This window comes from Balaenoptera musculus, chromosome 8, assembly GCF_009873245.2.
Source record: "Balaenoptera musculus isolate JJ_BM4_2016_0621 chromosome 8, mBalMus1.pri.v3, whole genome shotgun sequence".
Classification (NCBI taxonomy): domain Eukaryota; kingdom Metazoa; phylum Chordata; class Mammalia; order Artiodactyla; family Balaenopteridae; genus Balaenoptera; species Balaenoptera musculus.
In genome coordinates this window covers 86,525,414-86,542,702 of record NC_045792.1, presented here as the reverse complement: position 1 = coordinate 86,542,702, position 17,289 = coordinate 86,525,414, and the positions used below count along the sequence as shown (strand labels likewise).

Sequence of the window (17,289 nt, the reverse complement as noted above, 5' to 3'; positions counted from 1 at the left end):
CGAAGAGGTCTAGGAAAAGGACAGTTCTTCACCAGGAAACAGCTCTATAAATTATTTTCGTACTGTATTTATAGCCTCATTAAGGGCCCAAAGCTGTTACTTACATTTTTTAGTTATGCTTCATTAGGAAAATTATGTCCAAGCGGCATTAACGTCATGGGGATTTGCAGAGCTGTCGGGATGCAACCCTTGCAAGGTCCAAGGTCCACAGCTCAGGGGCTGGACAGCAACGCTGGGGGACGCTGTTCCTCAGGACGCTGATTCTCAAAGGTGAGCTCTGAGCCCCACCCCACCCTGGTCCCCAACTCTCCTGCCTTTCCTTTAACGGCCCTTAAGAAGTGGATTATTGACTTGTCACTAGGGAAAATCTAACATCTACTGAAGCTCCTAATACCTGGCAGGAGTTTAACATCCCTTCTCTTTCTCTGCCTTCACGATAGCCCTCTGACATAGGCACCACGCCCACTTTGCAGACCAGAAAACTGAGACTGAAGACGTCACACAGCTAGAACAGGGGTCTGCCAACGTTTTAGGCCAGATAGTAAATATTCTAGGCTGTGCAGGACAGGAGGCCAAATTAAAGATATTATACCAGTACTTACATAAAAGGAGAGAAAACAATATTCCACACAATTTTTATGGATGAAATTCAAAATACGACCATCATCATTGAGAACGATTTTCTGTAGCACAGGTCTACTAATGAAAAGAACAGAATTCTTTTTCGGCGAAGGCGGCAGGTGATTGAGGTTCAAAGTTAGTGTCCCCTATCATCAAAATCTATTGCAAATGTTTAATTTTTTTTCAACCATTTAAAAAATGTAGAAACCATTCTTAGCTCAGGGGCTGTGGTGGGCTGGCTTTGGCCCCTGGGCCACAGTTTGCAGACTCCTAAGTGAGAAGATGGTAGGTCTGCCTAAAATAACAAAATAGCAGAGGCGCCCAACCCAAAAGGCCTTCCTCTCTGCGCCATCACACCTACCACACTCTGAAATGATCCTGTGGTTCACTGCCTGCTCCCCCCACCACAAAGGCAGGGACCTCTGCTGCCCTGTGTCCCCCGCAAGTGCCAGGCACCCAGCAGACACTCAGGAAATGCTTGCTGACTGCGTGAGTGATGGCTCCTAAGGACCCTTCCGGTTCTGACACGCTCAGGTTCTGTGGATTTACCTAAACCCTACCTGAACCTATTTATACTTCTTTGCAAAAGACAATGAACAAATGAGATCAGTTCTGTAAAACACTCCTGAGCTCCTAGGAGGGAAGGAAGAGAAGCAAAGAACTTTTCTGGATGAACTTTTTACAGGCGTTCTCTTTTAACACATGCCGTGTCTTCACCAAGGGTGACCTGCACGGCAGGCCAGGGTGAGAACTTGGCCCCATGTGCCTTCTGTCATTTCAGCTTCAATCGACAGCAGCAGCAGGAAGTAAGAATCAGGCAGTGAAGATAAACGGAAAGACGAGAGCGGGGACAACTTTATAACCAATTTATGGGGCTTGCAGATAAGCCAGGCTTCAGAGAGGACCAATCAACTCTGCACTTCAGCACCTCTCAGAAACAGCCAAAGGGTCAAGAAGAGGGGGATTCAGCTCTGAACCCAAGTTCAGCCCAGCCTCATCTGCCCCAGGATGGCTGCAACCATTCCTACAGTCACTGGAAATGGTTCTGCAGCCTATACTCTGCTCTGCACAGATACACCCAAGGCAAGTATGGAAAACACCAAAGCAAACCAAGAAATAAGGCCAGAAAAGCAAAATGAGCTTCATTTAGGTCCCAAAGCATATTTGGACAAGCTCAGGGTAAGGAAGGATTTCTAAAAGAAGACTCAAAAAAAGCACAGGCCATAAAGAGTGATAAATATGACTGCATTAAAATGTAAAACTTCCAGTCATCAAAAGATACTATAAACAAATTTAAAAGATTAGCAACTAACTAGAAATGGTATCTGCCATATATGTAACCCACAAAGATACATATTCAGGATTTTCTTACAAGACTATATATGAAAACATAGGCCACCCAATAGAAAACTGGTCAGAGTATAGGAATGAACAGGTATGTTGATGGATGAGCAAACAAGTAGCTGCTCCAGACGGACTCAACCTCACTTGTAATCAGAGAATGGTTAACGAAACAAGGGAGTTCTCTTTCACACTTGCAAAAATTTGAAGTCTGATATTCTCACGTGGCAAGGGTACAACATGATCTCCCAGGCTACACGTGTGGAGCAACTCAGAAGAGCAATTTGACAACTCTCGGTGAGGTGCAAGATGCACCAGGGCTTTAACCCAGCTGATCCTCTTCTGGTACGTACCCCAGGCCTGGGGGCAAGCGTGCGCAAGACAATAGCAAGAGAATCTTCACCGTGGCACTGCTGTAATACAAAACTGCAAGACACACCAAATGGTCATCAAAAGGAGAACGGATGAAAACTCGGGTCCATTCACAACAATGGAATACTACCCAGGGCTGCAACTTAATGAACTGGAGTGGCATGAATCACCATGGATCAATCTGAGAAACCTAATGCTTAGTGAAAAAGGCAAGTGGCAGAATAGCACTTACATTAATCTTGAAAAATATACTACTCTAATGGATACATCCAGATGTGAAGGTATTTTTGAAAATGTGCAAGAAAAGAAAATATCAAAATCAGGATAGTGGTTATTACCCTCTGTCAAATGGGATCAGAGGGCACCCAATGAATTTCAGCTGTAAGATTTCTTTTCTTTCAACCAACCTGAAGCAAGCATGACAAAATATCAGAATTCAATGGAGCTGGGTGGAAAGCACACAGGCTTTCTCTGCATTATTCTTGGTACTTTTTCCCACCCTTTAAAAAATGTTTCACTAATAAAATTTGTTATAAAGAACAAATATCATGCTAATATTTGAGAAAAGTCTATGAAAGACATATGGAACCATTTATCACTAATGTTCTAGCATCAAAAACACCATCAACTATAAAAGGAGGAGAGATAAAAGGGGGCAAGTGTTCACACTGAGAAAAAAAATGCAGGGACATCCCTCTGAGAGATTCGGTTTATTACGAACTCTTTTCATTTTCTGAAAGGCAGCAACAGTTGCAGGGCAGAAGCGGATTGTGGAGGAAAAAAATAAACACATCTCATAAGATAGATTTACCCACCCAACTTACCAAGCCATGACATTCCAAAAGCAAAAATAGCAAGGCCCAGCCAGAGGGTCAGATATTTTTTAAATACTAACTCCCTTGAGATGTCAGGGTGGGAAAAAGTCACAGGAAAGCTTTCTTTCTCAGAATAGTCCATGCCATCTGCCTCTTCACCCCACCCTCCAATATGGGGCTGCAGGAGGCTGAGCAAACAGGGGCTGAGCCGGGGCACCCAAGGCTGTGATTCGGCACACCCCATCACAATCGCCAAATGCCGGATCCTCTTATCACTGTAATTAGCTGTGTGACTTCAGACAGGTGAGTCACCCTCTCTGAGCTTGAATTTTCCACTTGTGAAACCAGGGTGACCCCACCTCCCTGTCAGGGTTGCTGAGGGATAGAGGGATATGATATATACATATATATATATAAAATAGAGGGTTAGATATATATATAAAATAAAGGGATAAAGTAAATGTAACAGAGTAGGTGGCATATACTGGGAGTTCAATAAACAGTACTAGATTGTTACTCCTTCCTTCCCTCCACAATCTCCCTGCCTCTCCTCATAGAGCTGGTACTGTAGTGGTAACTCAGGCAAGGTTGGGTCCCTTTTCTCCCTCTGCCTCCCTAGAAAGGGCACAGCCTGGGCAAGGTGGGGCTGGTTGGCTGGCTGAGACTAGTGGTCACTTAGCTCCAAAAAAGCAGACTTTGCAGATAGTCACCAGGTTTTAAGAACATAGTTAAAGGGCTCACAAGGCGACCCTGGTTGTGTGTCTTCTAACACATGACAGTCTCAGTTCCATTATTCCTAAGAAATAATTAACCTTCCTTTTAATCATTCCTAAGGCTCTTTAATAGCAGCCAAACTATAACCATGAACCAACCTTTCCAAACCACGTGGTTATGAAGCAACTCAAAAGAGAAAGGCACATGGGATTCACCGCTGGGATCTGGGGACGTGGCTCTCCCTGGGCCTCAGTTTCCCCAGGTGTAAAATAAGGCAGGAACAGATGATATCCAAGTTCCTTTCCACCTCTTGACCGCTCATTCTTGTTTCTGTGGACACACCCCCGGTCTCCACGGCAGGCAAACACTCGCCATCTGCCCGTCCTAGATACATTCTCCAACATTTAAAAATAAAATCCAGCATTTACCCAGAGCTCCTCCTCTGAAGAACTAAAAACATCCCCACAAGGCAGGTACTGAAGGCAGTTCCTCCTTTTTAAACACAAGGAGACTAAGACCCAGAGGCCAGCCAGCCTCTCGAAGGGCAGGGCTGGAACTGGCCGGAGAACCCAGGTTCCAGCCCCTGGAGGAGACTCGACTCTTGCCTCCGCGCTTTAGAACTCCGACCTCCTGCGCCATCCATGCAGAGATGGCTGGTCCCACACCCCCCTGCCCAAGGAGAAGATAATCTCTGAAGGGCCACACATCAGACCTGCAGCCCATTCCCTATGAAGTCAAGGGCTCTCTGCTTCCCTCTGATGATCTACAATTTTCCATCACATCTCAGCAAATGAACGACTGTCTGGTTTATCGCTTAGGAGAGGAACTCTGCCAGGGAAATCAAAAAACGCCGGCTTGTTACTGCCGACCAAGGGAGGAATACATATTAACTGGTGCGTCTTTTAAAATTTTCTTAAGTAGCTTAATCCATTAAACCAGTCCGTCCTGCTTCTACAATCCGCTCACGCGAGCACCCTCCCTCCGTGCTCAGCGTGCCGACAGGCCCTCCATCAGGAGGAATGAGCTGACTTCTTGAGCAAATGATGTTTGTACATCTAGCAAGTGCCAGAATTAAGCAGTATTTACTGCTGGAGTCCCCGCTTCAGTCTGCATGTCTGAATGAGCACTGATTTCAGAGTGAGCAACTCACCTTTGCAAGAGATTTGTCGGATTTGGTAACTACAAGTGCTGAAAAGGTGCAGGCGAACCTGTCTGGATTCTCCAGCTTGTGAAGGGTAGTTTATGATGGTCCAGAAAACAAAGAGAATTAAAACTGAAAGAGGGATCCCTGAGCTGGTATCATTCAGGTCAGCCCTGAAGCCCACAAACTCTGAATTCTAATTCCACTCTTCCCAAGCTCGGGGGATGACTTAAGCCCTCCGTGCCTCAGTTTCCTCATCTACAAAGCGGAGATGGACCAAACACAAGCTTGATAAGCTCCCTGGGGTGATCAAAGAGCTGTTTTGTCCATTTTGGTATTGGACTCACATCGTCCCAGATCTGAAAACATTTCAACTCTCATTGTGTATCAGATAGCCTCTTACAGAAAAAATACATATCCTAAAAATTCAGTGGAAGCTCCTGGGATTTTCATACGTTTTATGACAGCACGCAGAAAGAGGCCATACGTTAGCCAGAGTTCATTTGTTAAAGGTATTATTATTCACTATTAAAGAATGACTATTATACAAAGACTAGATGTAATTTAGGCACAGAATATGTCATTACACAAGACATATCATTATAATATAGTTACAGGATTAATAATTAGAGAAAAGGTGATCTCAAGTGTAAGAGGATCCACCTTAAACTGAACAGGATAGATTCCTACCAGGGAGATGAGAGATTGGGAGACAGGAGCTGCTCATTAAGAAACGATTTTTTGATAACCTAAAGATGCCCTACCACGTGGCTCCAGTGCAGGTTAGTCCAATGCTCTGCCAATGGGCGCAGCTCAGCACCAAGACACCGGAAAGAAGTCAAAGGCTTGGTGAATGCCAACACCATGATTAACCTTTCAACAGGTTCAGCCCCTACGGTCTGCACGGTCTTCAGTCCTCGGACACCCAGCTGGTTCCTGCCCCCTTTGCTTTCCTGGATCTGTTCTCACAAAGGCACCAACGGCCTCCCAAGCCTCCCAACTGCTGAATCCAAAAGTTATTTATTTATTTATTTTATTGAAGTGTAGTTGATTTACAATGTTGTGTTAGTTTTTGGTGTACAGCAAAGAGATTCAGTTGTGTGTGTTTGTATACATACATATATATATATTCTTTTTCATATTCTTTTCCATTATGTTTTATTATAGCATATTGACTATATCAATAGTTCCCTGTGCTATACAATAGGGCCTTGTTGTTTATCCATTCTATATATAATAGTTTGCATCTGCTAATTCCATACTCCCAATCCAACCCTCCCCTGTCCCCCTTCCCCCCTTGGCAACCCCAAGTATGTTCTCTATGTCTGTGACTCTGTTTCTGTTTCATAGATAAGTTCATTTGCATCATATTTTTTAAAATTCTTGGCCACACCCTGTAGCATGTGGGATCTTAGTTCCCTGACAAGGGATTGAACCAACATGCCCTACATTGGAAGGTGGAGTCTTAACCACTGGACCGCCAGGAAAGTCCCTGCATCATAGTTTAGATTCCATATGATAAGTGCTTTCATATGGTATTTGTCTTTCTCTTTCTGACTTACTTTGCTTAGTAAGATAATCTCTAGGTCCATCTATGTAGCTGCAAATGGTATTATTTCATTCTTTTTTATGGCTGAGTAATATTCCATTGTGCATATGTACCACATCTTCTTTATCCATTCATCTGTCGATGAACATTTAGGTTGTTCTCATGTCTTGGCTATTGTGAATAGTGCTGCTATGAACATAAGCGTTGAGGGATCTTTTCGAATTATATATAGTTCTGTCCAGATATATGCCCAGGAGTGGGATTGCTGGATCATATGGCAACTTTATTTTTAGTTTTTGAGGAACCTCCATACTGTTCTCCATAGCAGCTGCACCAATTTACATTCCCACCAACTGTGTAAAAGGGTTCCCTTTTCTCCACACCCTCTCCAGCATGTTATTCAAAAGTTATTTTCAGTCTTTACCTTGCACATAACTCAGCTGCAAGGGACCAACTCCAGCTGGATGGCTCCTTCCTCCTGAAACTCCATTCCCTCGGCCTCCCTGATACCACATTCACCTGTTCGCCCACCTTCCCCACACACCTGGCTCTCTGACCATTCCTCCTCCATCAACTCGGAGGCTCCTCTCCCTCCACCCACCCCTCCTCTGCCTCCGGAGTTGTGTCTCCCGCTGCTTGAGTGACAGAGTCATCTTCCCTGGAAAAGTTGTCTCGTCTGCCATGAGGGTCAACCTCCAACTCAGCTCTCTTCCCCTCAACTCCATCCTCCACCCCCAGCTGCATACTTCCATCCCCTACTGCCCAAGACACTTTCATCCCGGACACAAACTCGACACACCCAGAATAGAACTTTGGATTTTTTCTTCTAAACCTGTCCCTCCTGCATCACTCAGTACTTCAGTTGGTAGAATGGCCAACCATCTTTCCCCCTCACCTCCACCCACGTCGATCAACCAGTGCAAAACATTTTCCACTTCCATCTTTCCTCGATATCCCTGCCACTCACAACCCTAGTTCAAATCCTTGTCTCTTGCCTTTATGGCTTCTCATTAATGGCTTCCTCGCTGGCTGTCCGAGATCCAGTCTTGACCTCTAAAAGGCATCCTTCACATAACTGTAGAGAAAATCTGACCACATCCCTCACTGTTTAAAATCCTCCCATAGCCCCATCCCACGAAGGGTAAGGCAATTGTCCTGGGGTCAGCACAGGAGGCCTGCGTGTCCTGGCCAGCCCACCTCTCCTGCAGTTCCTCCCTAATGTATAGGTCACTTTACAAGCTCCCCCATTAGAACTTGCAGCATAACTTACGCAAACCTCTATCTCTTCCCTTATCACAATGCTCCACTGTCTGTGTGCCTGTCTTCCCCACAAAACCCCACAAGCAACTTTACACCAAGGGAGGGAAAGTGTCCTAATGTAGCCCAGAGCCAAGGAGAGAATGTTGAAATGGAGGGAGGGTGAGAGGCATGAAGTATGCAGGTGGATGGAAATATGGATGGCTGCTTCTTTGTGCTATAGTATTCTGAAAAGCCTTTCACCCCACATTTTGTGGATTATTCCTGCAAGTTAAAATTATTCCTCAGTTGTGTGGACAGTCCACATTTGTATGCAGCCTAAGATCTACAGAATGAAGACATGTTTCTTCATGCTCAGAGAGTAATTTCATCTCAACTTGATCATTGGAAAAATGGGGGTGAGGGAGCAGGACCCCCAAATATTTTTATTCATGTCATTATTATTATTCTCCTTCCTGAGAAATCTGGGATTTTCTACAAAGCCATCTTCACTTCTGGATTTGCTTGAACTTAAACCAGTAATTCTTCATGACTCAAAGTAAAAATTCAAAGGTAGCCCAATACTTTAGACCGTAACCTCGGCAGGTAAGAGCTGGCCTCCAGAACTCTTGGGCACAAGGACTCTCTCTAGGGCATGGGCTGTCAGCAACAACTGGCACAGCTGCCTGGGAGACAAAGCCAACATTCTGTGATGACCCATTCTCTCAGAGCCAGCTCCCAAGAAATCAAGGTTGGGCCCATGTTCCCAGGGGAGAAGAACCAGGCCCAGGTGCATCTAGTCGCTGATAACAGCCCTAAGGGTCAGGTGCCCTCTGTTTCTGCTCTGCACTGGGTTGCAGGCAGCCTCAGGCAAGCCTTTGGGCTTCCATCCACAGGGAGGTTGATTCCCCCCTCCACGCAATGAATCCCAAGCCATCAGCACCCCACACACTTGGCCTTTGTTTGTTTCTTTCCGTAACCAGGGAGTAGTGACAGCTGCACCAAAGACAGTGGCATTTGGGGCTGGGACTCTCCTCAGGCAGAGCAGCAAGCCCTCCCCTACTGGAGGCATTGAGGGTGGCCTGGAGGAATGTAGGGGTCTAAGGCGTTCTGTCAAGGGTCTGCCTGTCATCAGTGGCTACAGGAGCACTGAGACCCAGGCTCCTAGCTACCTCCATCCCTGGCAGCCCTGGCCTCCTTTGAACAAACAGCCCAGTGTGTTGACCAGTATGGAAGGTGGCAAACCTCCACGGGCTCTGGACGCGGAGGGAAGAATACTGGCTCCACGTGAACCTGCCAAGAGAGTTTAGGAAGCAGCGCTGATCTAGGAAATGCCAGCAGAATGAAGAAACACAATGAACCAGAACTGCCAACACAGCTCAAGAGACACTCCCTGCCTCTTCTTTTGTGGATCATGTGCCTTTATGCCGAAGACATGAGAGACCACGGTCTTTAAACGAGGCAAGGGATTCAGCTTCTCATTGAACATCCACAGTAATCAGCTCTGACAGGCACCAAGCCCTGCCTGGCACTGCTCCCTTTCCAGGGCACATCACCATCCACCCCATGCTGCACCAATGATAATGCATTTACAGACAGCCGGGACTCTCCAGCCAAGAGGAAAATTTGCACCTAATTAAATAAAAACAAAACAGAAAACCAAAGCCTTTAACCAGGCAAAAAGAAGATGGAATACTTGATCTTTTGTGGAGCTTTATAGCCAGGAACGCCAATCAAGATGATTTTTTTGTCTAAATGTTATCTTTCAAAACTATCCTCTCCATCCCTATTTGCAAAGAACTCCTTAAAAATCAGTAAGAAACCAAGAGAAAAATGGATAAAGGAAAGAAACAAGCACGTCACAAAAAATGCAGATGGCTAGTAGACAAAAAGATGTACAACCTCACTGGCAGTTAAACAAATGCAAGTGGAAATGCCATTTTTTAAAACGATCTGATCAGCAAAAGTTAACAAGATGGATAATACTGAGAGCTGGCATGGATGTGGGGACACTGGCACTCTGATACTACTGGTGAGAGCATAAATTGGTACAAGCTCTCCGGGGCCATTTGGCACTGCCCAGCACTATTTATCATGAGCTTACCTTTGGACTCACTGATTCCATTTCTAGGAATCTATCCTTAGGAATATATAAATTCATAGAGAAGCATGCAGAAGGCTTTTTTTCCCCTTTACATCATTATTTGTAAAAGCTCAAAACTTAAAAGAACTTAAACATCTACCAAGAGGGAGATGGGTAATTATGATATGGCATACCCATCTAGAACACTGCAGCCTTTAAAAAAAATCCCAGGATCCAGAATGTACTGACATGGAAGAATAGCTACAATATAGGCAGAGGGGAGAAAGCAAGGTGCAGAACAGTATGTAGAACATAATCCATTTTTTGTTTCTCTCTAGAGATGTATGTGATAATATATAAGCTCCTGTACTCACATTTACATCTGCAAGGTCTTGGAACATACATTCTGAGGGAAGAAATTGAGGTCCTTTAAAAATATGGGTTATATTTTCTACTGGCATCTTTTCTTCAAAATGAAGTTCTTAAAATATTGCCAGAGTAAATATGTCTGGAGAACTTATAAGAGTAACCACAATGATCTGGGGGAGGAACTGCATAGCACTGCTCATTATCAAAACACACACACACACACACACACACACATTGGCTCCTTTAACTTTAAGAAGCAAAGCCAAAAGCAAAAGGTCATCTATTCATGAATTTACAAAATATAAAAAAAAGACAAAGCATGCCTGAAAACTTAAGAGAAACGAGTTTGGGTAAGAATACTTTTACGTAGTTATGAAACTGATAGCCCCAACAGTTGGCCCAAACTAAAAGTTAAAAAATAAAATAAAACGTTAAAACTGAATAGGGAATTCATTTGGAAAAGCATGTGGATGGCGGCTTCTCAACGAGTCATTCTGGAAAATCACCCCTGGGCTATATTCCCTTTTACTCCCTTTCAAAACACAAATACATTCTACAAAGAGCTGTGGCCCTCCAGGCCCCCCTCCTGGCCAGCCCCTCTCTCCACAGGAGGTCACCACCCCAGTGGCCCGTGTGGGAGCACCAGGGGCCCTGACTCTGATTAAGGGATATAAATCTAATTTGTCCTCGGCGAGGAATGTAGTAAGTCTCTCCAAGGCTTGCTGGGCTCACCATGAGCCCACAATTATAGCTGCTCTGGACTCCTGCTTCCACGCTCTTGGGTCTTCCAGGTGGCAGCAAGCCACACTCTCTGCTGGAAGCCACAGAGCTCATTCAACGGCAGGGCACATGGAGCGAAAGCCCTGGAGCCCAGAGCCCAAGGCTGGTGGGGCACCTGGTCACCAAGCTTTCAGAGTTGTCCCTGCAATCTCACTGGGTGGAGGGTCATCCCACAACCCGCCTCCTGGAAAAGGGGGCGGAAATTCGATGTTGTTTAAGGTTGAGCGAAAGGAACCAGGCGCTCTTATTCTTGCCAGTTTCAAAACCAGGCAAAAGTAACCTACGGCGTTGGAAGCCAGGATGGGGGGCACCATGGGGGCTCTGGGGTGCTGGTGATGCTTTATGTCTCCATCTGAGCACTGGTTCCCCAGGTGTGTTGGCTTCATGAAAATTCATGAGCTCCCCGCTTAACATATGCGCACTCTTCAGTCTGTACGTTAAACTTTGTAAAAAGTTTACTTCATAAAAGAACAGGTAGCTGCTCACAGGCACCGACTCTGTCCATTCTCGGTGGACTCTCTCCTCTCCCCCCTCCACAGCCGGAGCCACCAGCAAACTCACTGGTCAAAGTCACGCCAGCTCCCAGGCCACAGTGCCACCATCTGGCGACAGGCGGGGGACTGGCAGTGGAGGGGGGGGGGGATGGAATGTCCAGCCTTTATTTTCAGTTGATTTGCTCATTTTCCCCTAATATCAAAACAGTCCCAACTCCTTCTCTCCAATGCCCCAAATGGCATCAGCCCAACCCTGATATACCCCAAGCATGCAGACTTCTCAGGCCGGGCACCAGGCTCTACGGGCCCGTCCATCCACGGAACGTGGCTGAAGTACCAGCCTCCGGGAACCATTTTGCAAACTCTGCACAGCCGCTCCAGCTCTCGTGCCAAAAAGAGTCTGACCTGGGCTGGGGCTCTCCTCCTGGAAAGCCAATGCCGTCTCTGGTTACCTTCAATCTCACTCCCCAAACTCTCTGGGGGCTCTTCTTGGCTATCAGGGATACTTGGGTCTTCAATGAACTTTCCCATGTGCTTAGTTTGAGGGTTCTCCCCCTTCTTTGGTTAAATAAAAAGGTTTTTTTGTTTGTCTTTGACAAGAAGAAAAATGTAAAGTTTATAGAAAACTATATGGAGAGAAAAGCAATCCAAAACGATTTATATTTGATGAACCGACAAATTAGGCAACTGAACGCTGATCTCTGCCGGAGGCGGAGTGGGAACCCTGAATCTGGCCTTCTCTCTCTCTCTCTCCCTTGCTATAATCATGCTTTCAAACAGGCCCTGCCAAGTCCCCCCCACCGCTGCCCAGATGTTCAGGGAGAGGAGCCTGAGCCGCAGGGAAGGAAGGCTGATCGTAGCTCACCAGCACCGCGCCTGTCACTTCCGGAGGGCATAGCACAGAAGCAGGAGCAGGTGACGAGAGCTACCCTGCCAAGGGGAGTGTCTGATTTTAAGAGCATCGGGGTACAAGCCCTCACCCGCATACTGCAGCCTTCCAGCAACTTCGACTGTCTGTGTCATCAAAGCCCAGGTTGGTGATACCATCCACTTGTGTTCTGCACACAGATACACTACACTGCTGTCTCTCTGTCTCTCAGATCAACCTCCTGCGTTCCCACAAAACAAACAGCTTCTGTTCCAACCTCAGCCCAGACCAACTCAATCTCCTGCCACCTCCCCCAGGACAAATCCCAAACTTGTGTAAACATGGGAAAGGCCAGCTCAGACTCCGAGAGCAGGGAGGCGGTGAGGTGTGTGGAAGGAACACCTCAGGCCACACTCACCAGGCCCAAGAATCACAGATCCACGGTTCAGCGGCAAGTCACAGATCCAAAGATCACACCACGAAAGCCTGAAAAGAAAGAACCAACTGAAGGCTTAATAAAAACCGTGTCTTTATTAAGGAAAAAAAAGGGGTGCCAGCAAACCCGACCTGGCATCAGCTCTCTTCCACTGCCTTCCAGATCCTAGCAGATAACACATCCGCATGAGGAACCGAGCCACAGCCTGGGAGTGTCAGCAAAACTGGCTGGGGGGGGAAGGGGGGAGGAAGATTTCAAGTAACCATCACTGTCAACTACTCAACAGGAGGGAACACCTCCAACACTCCCTCGGGGGTTACAAACTCGTGAGCAGAGAAGGGGTTATTTTGCAAAACACCGTCCAAAGAAATAGTTCTTCAAAGTCCGTACTCATAAGCAAGCTGCCAAGAGGCTAAGAGGCCCTGCTAACAAGCACACAATTTCAGGAAAATGTCTGTTTTTTCCAAACTCCCCTGTGAATCAGGCACTCTCCTCAGTGCTGCTTAAAGAACAAGAGAGAAGAAAGCTCAGAAACATTCAGAAAACAAACTATTGTTCAGAATGTCCATACAAATAAATCAGAGCAGCATTTCTAGCTCTAAATATAGCAAGTATCTATGGGCAAGCCAATAATATTTCAAAATTAACAAGTAACTTCAGAATTATAATGGAGAAATAAGAATTTAAACACGGCATAAATTTCCATTTTCTGCCCCCAAGCACCAGGGTTGTTTTTTTTTTCTTCCTTTCCACTTTTTCCATCCATAGTTTTTTTTTTTTTTTCCAGTTTCAAAATTCCCAGAGGTTCACATCTTTCAATAGAGATAGAGCACTCAGAGTTCCTAACCTCTAGCGAATATAGAAGGAAGAGTTCCTAATCTTAGAACATGGAAGGAAGCCATTCTAAATGTACTGGTAAGAAACCGCCTTCAAGGACAGCAATGACAAAAAAGCAGACTATGAAGTCACGGATTCATGACGCTAGCGACAGGCCACCACCCAAACTTCTCTTAGAAGTGATGCCTACATTTATGGAGCACCCACGATGTGTGAAGACCTGCACTGGTACTTTTCATATGTTACTTAATCCGCACTGCATCCCTACTGAATAGCTTTTATCCCCTTTTTACAGGTGAGGAAATTGAGACTCAAGATGACAAACTAGTGAACGAGAACTAGGATGCAGATTAAAGTCATCGTGGCTCCCCAAAGCACTCTATCTTTACCACCACTGTACTCTCAAAACAGCAAAAACAGACCGCCTTATTATGTAGAAAACACAAGCTGCAATTGCTATGGGTCTCTCTCCACCCTTTCAAGGTCCTAATCTGCCTATTATTGGAATAGCAGAACTTCTGATGCACAAATCGTAACAATATACATCTGAAGGGTTGGGGGACCATCCGGATGTGAAACTGGTCTACATGGCAACTGCCGAGCTCATGGCTAAACCACTGGAGCTGATGTTCTCCTGGACAATGACATCTTGCCACTGCATTGGGTCCATGGAACAAGATGCTTACGTTTAATATCTACCCGCTCCCCACTGCGTGCTCTGTTTGCATGGTACGCATTCATCCAACTAACTGGTTCATTCATTCACCCACAAAGAACTTACTGGGCACCTAATATACTCAAGACTGTGGGGACTACAAGGTTGGGGCACATTCAAAGCCTACAGTTGACCAGAAGAGAGGCATGTGCACCTAAACAGCTATAAGTATAAAAGTTGGGGTCATAAATGCCACAAGAAAGGAGTACAAAATGGGATGTAGTAATCACTAAGGAGGGAGAAATGTATTCCAAGGAAGCATCGTGGAATGCATCATAGAGTAGTTCTCAACCAGGCTGGTTTTGCAGCACCGGGGTGGGAGGGGGGGGTCATGGGGTTGTAGACGTGCATTCCAGATGAAAGGTTAAGCTACGCAGAGGCCCGAAAGCAAACCGTCACAAGGAACAACAGACAGAAGGCTGAGAAAAGCTTTAAAAGCCAGACTACAGAGTTTGGACTTTACTTTGTACACAATGAGAAACCAACAGCATCAGTTTCAAGCTGCGGAGTGACAGGAGATGAGTAACACTTCGGGTCAGTTAACCTGGCACCCCTACCTAGAAAGACACTGGGGGTAGGGAAAGAGTATAATAAGGCAGCTTGGAAGCTATTGGACATTTTTAGGCATCTGTTTGGGAATCAGAGTTGGGTTTGACTTTACTAACTCCAACATACATTCCCCCCTCTAACAAGAAATATTACGAAAAGCTGGTCAAACTTAAAGTAAATAAATATAGTGAGTTTCTGTGACTATTTGCTGAAGGAAGAGACAACCCAAGTCATCAGTCTTTGGCTTGGAAAACAGCAGATGGTATTTTTGGCAGGAGATCCACTGTCCTAGTTATATGTTTTGCTCAAGCTAATGCTGCACTTTGTTTGTATTTCTTCATCCTGCACCCCTGGAGCAAGGGGCAGTCAATCCCAAAGTGTAACAGGCAATAAAGGAAGCTGTACTGGGCTTCAAATTTGAGCATTCGGATAACGCAGACACAAGTACGCTGGAGTAGATTATATTCTTCAATCTCCAGTGCTGGTGGTATTTGGGGGAGGGTCGTTGCTGAGCACTCTGTAAACAATTCAGACCAGTTTCCCTCAAATCTTCAAAAGACAACAACAACAGAGAGAAAAGCATGGAGTAGAATCAGACAGTGATAAGTGGTTCTGTACGCAAAGCTGGAAAACTCCTGATACTGGTTAACAGATTTCTGGAAAATAACTGCTAAGTAAGACAAATAAAACTAGCTTTCTGAAAACTGTTTTTCTAGACTTGCCTTTTGATGTGCTCCTTTCTGCAATAACAATAATAATAAAGTAACTCTTGCAGGAGATGAAGTGACTCATAGCATTTTCTGCATGGATTAAATTTCTGCTACTTTCTGTGAGCAAATCAATAACAGACCAACTGGCATTTGCATTTCAACAGCACCAACCCACTTAGGATGGTGCCCAGCAGGGATTATAATGGGGGTGCGAGAGCCATCCTTTCCTAAAGAGTTTCATTTCATCCTTGCGATCCCACTTTACTCCTTTTGACAGAAACCTTTGGCAGGAGGAAAAACCATCTCTATTCTAATGGAAACTAATTTTTCAGGTATGGAAGTGAAAAATAATGCAGGACTGTCTTCTGGATTTTTTTCTAAGCCTCCTTTTCAGCCAGGTGACCAGGAGAGCCAACCAAATCCTGCAAATGGAATTCATCAAAAGCCTCGCAGATGATGTCTGATTCCAAACCGGTGGACCTCAACTGCAGTTTGGAAGCATTTGATTTAAGGAAACAAAAAAGGTCAGTCTCAGAGCAGAAAAGGGAGTTTCCTAGGAAGTGATGCCAAGAGAAGAAAATGAACTCTTCAGGGAAGTTCTAGGAAGAAAAAGGTAGAAGCAGCCACAGATAGGAGTTGGAGAAAGGTTGGGACACGAGAACAGTAGAAAATCCATTTCCCTGGATCCCAGGAAGCAGGATGACAGTGAAAGTGTGGAGATAAGACTTGATCTCAGAGTGTTGGACAAAGGAGGAGAAAACACACAGGAGGGAGATACCTGACACAGTCCCAGGAGAAGAAAAAGGAAGGTAAGAAAACGGTCCATTAAAAGAAATAAAAACACTACAGACACTCTTTTCATAACCAAAGTTGTAAGAGACTGCCGTAATCGCCAGAGCTGTAATTCTGCTGTAAAAACATGTTTTTAAAAATAAGGCCTCCGTGGAAATAGAAGCCCAAGCGGGAAGGCCTACAAGGAAAACAAAGCAGCACTTCTTCTTCCAAAGCACAGTTTCCTGCAGAAACACAGCGAATGAGAGCTGATTCATTTTTGATGAAGACAAAACAAAGGCCTCAATTCTCTTGAACATGCTTATTAATACTTAGTCAGTTACACACCGGCCTTTCCCAGTTGCCATCTCCCAGCCCATAAATATTTAGGAGAAGCAGACACAGGCATGCACACACACACAGCCCCCATACATGTGCCCAACACATGCACACACACATGCACGCACACTCGGGCACATGCACGCGTGCACACACATAGAAAATATTCTTCCTCACCTAGCAGGAGTGGGATACCCACAGAATTGTCCATGAATTTACAAACCCAACCTTGTAAGTGGGAGTACTTAGAGCCTCAGCTCCCACTCTCACCACAACCAACTCCCCAGGGAAAGAATCTCTGTCCCGCTTTCTCTCTCTCCAGATTCTAAATTCCTCCTTTTATTTTTCAAGCCTTCCGGAGGTCCCAAGGTCAAATAAAAATCCCACCCTCTTTAAGAAACCCTGGACTTGGGATGAGTGAGGCTTTTCTTTAACTACAACCCCACTCCCATCAGCAGCACCCACTGCATCCGACCCGCCTTTTTCAGGCCTCAGGGTGTACACACAAATGGCTTTTGGAAAGAAAAAAGGATCTGACCCAATTTGATC

At 45.4% G+C, this 17,289-nt stretch overlaps 1 protein-coding gene across 3 annotated transcripts in view; it reads right to left on the bottom strand.

Annotated features, from left to right (window-relative positions):
- The window catches only part of LDLRAD3 (low density lipoprotein receptor class A domain containing 3), a 258,649-nt gene that overhangs the window by 191,879 nt on the left and 49,481 nt on the right, over window positions 1–17,289 (bottom strand). The window contains exon 1 of one of the 3 annotated variants that reach the window (XM_036860962.1): window positions 4,022–4,096. The exons of the other annotated variants lie outside the window; for them this stretch is intronic. The gene's annotated coding sequence lies outside the window, so the exon portion shown is untranslated. Of the gene's footprint in view, window positions 1–4,021; window positions 4,097–17,289 lie in introns of those variants that run through there. 3 annotated transcript variants of the gene reach the window in all.